This window comes from Cupressus sempervirens, chromosome 11, assembly GCF_028749045.1.
Source record: "Cupressus sempervirens isolate cs-2001-9-10 chromosome 11, ASM2874904v1, whole genome shotgun sequence".
In the NCBI taxonomy this organism is placed as follows: Eukaryota; Viridiplantae; Streptophyta; class Pinopsida; order Cupressales; family Cupressaceae; genus Cupressus; species Cupressus sempervirens.
The window spans coordinates 248,105,452-248,113,551 of record NC_143128.1 but is presented as its reverse complement, the minus strand read 5'-3'; the positions used below and the strand labels follow the sequence as shown (position 1 = coordinate 248,113,551).

Below are 8,100 nucleotides of genomic sequence, written 5' to 3'. Positions count from 1 at the left end.
CTTTGGGCATCATCTCACATCTTGTGTTGAATAGTGAATGGGTTGTAGATCAGAGTATTTGCAAACGTTCCTACTAGAAGAATTGGGATTATTTAACACTCTCTTTCATTTCATTTTCCACTGCATTTGCATACATAGCATTTACATCGCATTACCAATGTCAGGGAGTCATAGGAAGCGTGAATTCCTAAGGTTGGCTAGGTGTAGAACTTTATTCTCTATTTGAGTTAGTTCTATCTAGGGCTGGCTTGGTTTTCCTCTTTCGTTCTCGTGTTAAGAACGTACCCAATTAGTTTAGGAACAAAAAAATTCATTGAATTAAGGGAGCTGTACCTTTCAATTCAGAGGAAATCTATCAACCTCATGATAGATTATCCAATTGTTGGTATCAAATTATTTCTCACAGGTTTGGGCATTCAAGAGTTACATTGGAAAGAACAATCTGTTTACCAACAATTTTACTCCTGATTTAATTTTTTTATCTTCATGCATGCCTACTCTTCATGATGTACCTACATTCCAATATCATAAAATATTAGTAGCTTATTGTATTAAATAAGATAATCATTGGTTCACCGAATTATTATGAACAAAATAACATAAGTAAATATACCTAGTCGAGTATTCCAATAGGGTCCTCTTTCTGTTTTAAGGTCTCCAATAGGGCTTCATGATCAGCATTAGTAATAGTAACAATTCTTTTACTTTTGGTCTTCCTTGATGCTTCAACAACTTTACATTTGTTGCTATAATAAGATGTGAATATATGAGAATTATTTTGTGCTTTTGATAGTCTTCCAATGTAGTAATTCCATTCTTTCTAAGCATGTATGTTCGTAGCCATGTTCTAGTAACAACCACTAAATTAGTAGGATATGTGAATCCATCATCATCTATGATCAGTTGTGCAAGCTTTTGTTTACCTCTTACACATGTTAACCAATAATCTAATTTTTCATCATTCTCTTATGGTGCAACCAATGCAAAGACATGTCCTAGCTGAAGAAGATCTAATATATAATTATGCTTAAGTGAACTTTCCATGTCATCATTTTTTATAGAGGGTATGATAGAAAATGGAGTAAGATAATGTGGAGCCCACGTGTCCACCCACTCACTCAACTCATAGTGATCCCAATCACACTGAAAACAACTAGGACAAAAACAAGCTAGCTGTTGTGTCCAAATGGTCCATGTACTAGAATCAGAGCTCTGGAATGAATGCATTTTTGATGAGCCTCTCACTGTAGCATAATCTGATCTATCACCTATGGAGCCTTCCTCATCCAACCAAAAGAACCCGTGTACTACTCTTGAATCCCCTATGGCTCTTAAAATCTTCAATTGCTCCTTAATTAGAGCTCTCTTCACACATGCCCCTGCTCCATTATATTCCCCTTTCCCATGGCTAGACTAAAAAAAAAACTCCAAATATGAGGCAATCCCTCTCTACATACATCCTACACAACAAATAAAACATGCGAGTATTCTTGAATTGACCTGTGCAATTATTTGACCAAATGATATGTCTATCCATAGCAATGTCATGCTCCTATAAGAAATCAAAATAATTCTCAAAACAATGTTGCACAAAATCATGAGAGTGAGATCTATCATCACTCATATAAAAATGTTACTCTCTAATAATCTTTCGATTATCGTTCGCACTATCAAGAGCATGTCTATATGTTATGTGGACTAAAATAGTAATTTGAATGGAGTTGAAATACTGAGATTGTGTCTCATTTTGAGGCTATAATGTATAGTTCTTAGCAAAGTCAATAATTGATATAATGGTGCCAATGGGAAAAGTTTCCTTACACATTCTTAATTGTTGATCCAACCACTGGGACTTGTGACTATGTCTTGCATACTTGTAAAAAAGATTTGTCTTGAAATCTGAAATAAAACTAGCCACACTGATTTATTTTGCAACCAATTCACATCTAGAGCCATCACCCCCACTCTTCAATGTGTATTTCACTGTTTCATATATCAATTTTTTTACTATTGTCTTCCCAAGATCTTGTTCACACCCCTGATGGAAACATGTGTTGAACTTGGATAAGCCACCACATTTTGAACACTTCTCATTTAAGCAAACATTTCTATAAAGGAAACAACCATCAACTCTAAGACATAAAAATTGATCTAGCAAATCTCTTGATGATTTTGGAAGCCCAATAGCACCATAATTCTCCAACATTTCTTTACTATGCAAAGTAGAACGAATGGAGCATAATAGTTCATGGTCCAATGAAAACTCAACATGTTATTTGCAACATGTATTTCAAATTTTAAGTGGCACACAATAAAATTGCTTCAAAGATTCAAAAGAGTTGTGTGACATATGCTTTCTTGGATGACTCTCTCTAAATGCTTTGAACAACATAGTTTGACTTACTTTCAAATAATGTTTAGTATGTGGCATACGATTTTTAATGTCAATTCTCAACTTTAACACATCTTTAGCATTGGGTGATAGTCTTGAGCTAGAGTGCCAAAAATATGTAATTTCTTCCTTCACATCATTAGATAGCTTCTTATTAAAGCGTGGAAGTCTCCCACCAAAATTCCATGTTTCATTTTGAAGAGGATCATCAATTCTCTCTCGTCTACTAAGTGTTCTTCTCAAAGTAGTACAATTTAGGTTCAAGTCAATACAAGTTTGTCTCATATATCTACCCTTTCTCAAATGATGACTAGCCAAAGAGGTTGTAATAATCTTTCAAGTAGCTCTCTTATCCTTCTCCTTACTATTTTTCCCAATGCTATTGAGAGCACTGAAAATATTTTTTTACAATAATGGCATTTCTTTTCAATTTTTTATTGACACAAATTTTCAATTTGGAAAGCAAAGCTCTCATCTTTTGCATCTTTAATAAGTGCATAAAAAGTTGACATTGCTCTACCACTATTTTTTTATTGAAAAAAATCTTATATAGTCTTGAAGCCCATAACCGAATGGTTCTTTGTGATTTTTTCCCTTTCAAATTGGTAATAATTGTTTTATTAATTTTAATTATCCATTTTGGTGTTCTATAACCTTCATGTCACTTACAATTAGGAGATATGTAACATTCGTGTGCATTGTCATTTTCAACATGGTCAATCATGCAATTTATATTATGAACTAGTAATATTTCATTCTCTAAATTTTCAATCCCAACATTATCATTATCAATTGGTATATTTTCATTCCCCAAGTGTACATATTCATTATCTGACTCTATGATTTCACCTTTGATCAATACATCATCAAGTTGACTCACATTTAACATACCTTGTCTCTTCCTTTGGTGATTTGCCTTGTCCCTTTTCCTATATGTTGCAATGTCTTCATTTGATACCTTTCTTTTACGTTTAGCCTTTCGACGACTACTGCTCCCCATTCAAAAAATAATATCGGACACCTAATCATAAATTATAAAACCTTTTTCAATTGTATGGGCCCCAAGAAATTTATTTTCTTTAAATTCGTGAAAATGGCCCCAAAAAATGCGATTGTTAGGTCTCTAGTGATAGAGAATATTTTGGAAAAAGTATGCCAGTATTTTGGGTACTCGATCCCATATTGGGCATCTGATCTCAAATTGGATACCCGATATGATATCGAGTACTCAAAATGGATGCCCAAATTTTGGAGGAAAGTCAAAATTTGGCAAGTGTGGGCAATGTGAACAAATTTGTACATTATTATAGATTAGTATTTTATTAAAAATAATATTTTTATATAATAATAATTATTAAATATAATATAGTAATATATATTATTATTGTTAATAATAATATTATTATTATTATTGTGACCTATTGATATTATATATATATATATGATTATTATTATTAAATTTAATAAGATATTACATATGATTTGGTCGAATGCGTCAAAAGGGGTCATAGGATAACCTATGACCCCTTTCAATGTATTTCATGACAACAAATGTCCCTAGGGGCCCTAAGACCCTTAGAGACCTATTTGGTTGGTTTGAATGCATCGAAAGGGGTCATAGGTTATGACGCATTTCATGACACACTAATAGATTTGGCATCAATTTGCGACGGCTATGTGTTGCAATTACGACAGCAATGTGTCGCCACTGCGACAGACATAGACGTCGTAGTTATTTAGTCACAATTTACGATGTCTACCCTCACCGTCGCAATTGCGACGCCTATCCGTCACTATGCAGTCACCATGTTGTCCCGTCATCGTCGTCAGAATTCTTGTGTTTTTCGTCGCAATTGCGACGAGATTTTCGTCGCACCTATAGTTGCCCCATCACAATTGGAGGGTAGGTGTGACGGCAACTGCGTCACAATTCTCGTGTTTTCCATCGCAATTGCGATGCCAACCCCTCCAATTGTGACGGGGTTACTATAGGTGCAATGGAAACACCGTCGCAATTGCGACGGTAGAAGGAGTAAAACAAAAAAAAAAAAATTTCGTGCTTTAAGATGGTCTGATGATTTATAGATTTCACTAAAGTTGACACTTAGACGGTGCTCTTTTGACATAGAAGTTACTTCCAACATCCACGTAGCTGGATTATAACCTTCCTTGATCTGTGGAACCCCCTCAATGGCCTACATGAGTCATTTTCAATTAGCTGAAACATATATGATGATTGCAGCTAGTGCTTGACTCTTAAGCTCAACGTATTGAGAATGTTTGCTAAAAGCTTAGTGGTCAACACTATCCGGCATGACCAATTCCTTGTATATAAAATCAACTTCCTATTGGTTCTAGTACAATAAACTATGACTACTTACAACTCCAAAATTCAAACTGCTCATCAAAAGGTACCAAATTTAGATCTAAATCTCTCAACAGAATAAAACCGTAGTGGATGACATCTTACCGAAAAATATTCTATAAGTTTGTTAGAATTGTGACCAAGTGGACCTACATAGATAAGCTGACCTCCTCGCTTCATTAAGAATAGCTGCAACATATTTCATTTAGCTTTAAGAAGATGCCAATTTCAAATGCTTCACAAAGCTATTTTAAGAAAACCAAATCTTTACCTTGTCAAATACCTCGAAGATATCAATACTAGGCTGATGGATTGTGCAAACAATAGTTCTCCCCGTGTCAACTATATTTCTTACCATTCTCATAATTATAGCTGCTGCTCGAGCATCCAAGCCTGAAGTTGGCTCATCCATGAATATAATTGAAGGATTAGCCACAATCTCTACTGCTATTGTTAACCGCTTATGCTATTCAGTAGATAGGCCATTCAGTCCAGGAAGCCCAACCAAGGCACCTCTCAAAGAAGTGAGCTCCACAAGTTCCATTACTTCATCCACAAACATTTGAACATTGAATTTCACATTGTAATATTACATATATAATTAAATATAATAAAAACAAAAATAGAGCAATGAGGCTAGAGTAGGAATTTAGAATATTAAAAAACAAACAAAAAAGATGGTGCCAAAAGAATTCCAGATTAATATTCATCGGGAGTTCAATTTAGAAGGAGATTGTTATAGTGAATATTTTCGTAACACTTATCAAATCTTTGGTAGCCAGCAACCTCTTTGCACTGGACTTCAACTAGGTTGTTTATCCAGCAGTAGTGAGTCAAGGCATTAATAACGAGAAGTCAAATGGAGATCCTGATATTCAATGCTCACAAGATCAAAACAACTTTCGTGTATACACCAAATTTATGGTTGGAAATGAAACTAGGGCTAGGTTTGAGGCACCTACCAAGCTTCTGCATGCTCAATCTGTCAAGTAGATGAGGACACTACCAATAATCTATTTCTCAATTGTAAGTGGACTGTTCAAATTTGGTGTCTACACAGCTACGATTCTCTACAACCATGCTTGGATTGATGATCCAGATATCAAGAGATTTAAATTTAATTGTGTTATATCCATAGTAACAATATGGTTAATAAATTAGAGGTAAGCATTAATTAGAGAGAGATGCCTATGTTCCAATTATGAAAATACAAGGAAGCAAGTGGGGAAATGATTATGAACCATCTTCCCCAGTGAGTGATTTGAATTGCTCTCACAACTCCTAAGTTGCCAAATTGGAATCATAATTGGGAATGGGTAGTTGCATACAACATAACAATACAACAATGTTTTTTGGGGCTGGGTAACTCCATACAAAAAAAAAAAAAAAAAAAAAGTTACATTAATTTATTCCATTAAGTATCCTATACAACTAAATAGTAAATATATGCAGTTAACAATACTTAATCATACTAGAAAATAATATGTACATAAATTGTAAGACTAAAATATCCAAGGTAACATATTTACGCAATTTGGTTACTTCAGGAAAAGATGGTGACTTATTTCAATTTGGAATATGTATCAAGTCTCAAGTCTATCTGTGATATCTTATTGAGAACAAAAATATCTATCTTGTGCAGCTTTATGCCATATCCTATTAACACATGAGGTTGTTGCCAGTGTTCTTGCATCCATGTATTGGTGTAATTGGGAGCCTCCGACATGACTTCAGGGAGATCAAAATTAAAGCATTTGATATTGGGGAAGGAGCGGGAAATAACGGATCTTGCACTTTGAGTGCATTTTACATCATTTAGGGGCTTTAATAGCCTATTACATCATGTAAACACTACCATCCACCCATAACTCTTCCTAGGACACCCTAGGACTTCAAATGACCCCTTACATCATATAGACTCCCTATTTGTGCCAATTTGAGCTTCACTTACATCTTATTGAGCTTCACTTTGTTTCGAGAATAGTTTAATATTCTCTACTAAACAGGGCCAACCACGTGAAGGTGGAAGCTCATTTGGCCCCACCCCCCTCCTCCTAACATCACTCTACATTCCCCGTTAACATCTAACATTCATTCATTCTTTCAACCATTAATAAAATGTAACATTCAATCAATATCACATGATAACATTCAATCAATATCACATGATAACATTCATTAACACATTAGATTCGTTAACATGCAACATTCATCAATATTTTGCATTAACACATAATTCATGAACATTCATTAGCACATAATTAAATTCATTGAGACATAAAATACAGTCATTATCAATTAAGGTATGTAGTGACAATCATTTCTTTTTTTTCTTTCTATTTCTTTTTTCTATGTAAGCTCTAAGAGGAGCATCAGTGTCATCATCAATTCCCCCCTCATCAATTGTTATGTTCTCTGTTCTTAATGATCTCAAATTCCTATGATGTTGCAAAGGGGGGTCCTCTGCAATAACAAATAAAAGAGTTAAATTAAAAATAATTTATTATAATTGTTACAAGTATTTAATTATTTTAAATAACATAACTGTGTCTCTTTACCTGATCTGACCACATCATTTTGTAAGGACTCAACGTCAACACGGTCATGAACATTGACCCCTCGATCCTCTACAGCTGCTAGACAAAATGTTACGTTAATCCAAACACCAATTGCAATTACATATAAAAAATTTAATAGAAAATGTATACCTCCACCACTGGGATGCACATCATGCGAACCTTCGACATCCACAGATTTTGTAGAAGGATTGTCAGGCTGCATTCCAACATCCTACGCATTGTTATCATTGCTTGCTTAAAACCGATATACTCACTTTATATTGGAACTTAACATCAAATAGACTAATTGGTAAAGTATTCAATTTGAAATAAATTTCATTTAGCTTATTTACCTGTAGCTGAGATGCATCAGTATTAGAACCTTCCACACTAATTTCAACTCGTAGCCATTCAGCCACGGCTCTATAGCCTTGTTGGAAGCCAATTCTCTTATCATCTTCTGTGAGGCATCTCTTGAACTCTAAGCCCTGCATTTTTGCGTGGTATGGTGAATTTTACTTGCATTGTTTCATCAACCAATGGAGGGTAGTTAAAATATCAACAACAAATCATCTATATCCATCACAATATAATAGGACAAAAATCGAGCAGTTTTGATGGAGCAATCTACTATATAAATGTTGTGTGTTTGTATGCTTTGCTTGTACCAACATATTTTTTCCAAATTCTTAAGTTGGGTAAGAGTTAGTTCAGCTCTTTGGAAATAAAAATGGCTGCAAGTGCTGCTGCATTCCCTCATTCTTTCAATCACTACCTTTATTCTC

The 8,100-nt window shown here is 34.5% G+C and overlaps 1 pseudogene; it reads right to left on the bottom strand.

Annotated features, from left to right (window-relative positions):
* Positions 1-4,218: 4,218 nt before the first annotated feature.
* LOC149529082 (ABC transporter G family member 32-like) lies at positions 4,219-5,319 on the bottom strand (annotated as a pseudogene).
* Positions 5,320-8,100: the final 2,781 nt, after the last annotated feature.